A 347-nucleotide genomic window follows, 5' to 3' on the forward strand; every position below is an offset into this window, starting at 1 on the left:
ACTCACGATCACACTCTGTGTCCTCCTCTCCATCCCACTTTAAGACATAGACCTTGGTCCCAGACCCTGTAGGTCTACTGTAAAGCGCTACCTCAAAACCAAATCCACTACCCAACGCCATGCCCACAGACATATGGCAGTTCACCCAAAGACTTATGGGAGTATTGTCTAGATAGTCTGAGTAGTAATAATTAGTTAGATAGTGGTCTTGTCTAGATAGTCTGAGTAGTAATAATTAGTTAGATAGTTGTATTGTCTAGATAGTCTGAGTAGTAATAATTAGTTAGATAGTGGTCTTGTCTAGATAGTCTGAGTAGTAATAATTAGTTAGATAGTGGTCTTGTCTA

The sequence above is a fragment of the Salvelinus sp. IW2-2015 genome, unplaced genomic scaffold, assembly GCF_002910315.2.
Source record: "Salvelinus sp. IW2-2015 unplaced genomic scaffold, ASM291031v2 Un_scaffold2974, whole genome shotgun sequence".
NCBI lineage: Eukaryota > Metazoa > Chordata > Actinopteri > Salmoniformes > Salmonidae > Salvelinus > Salvelinus sp. IW2-2015.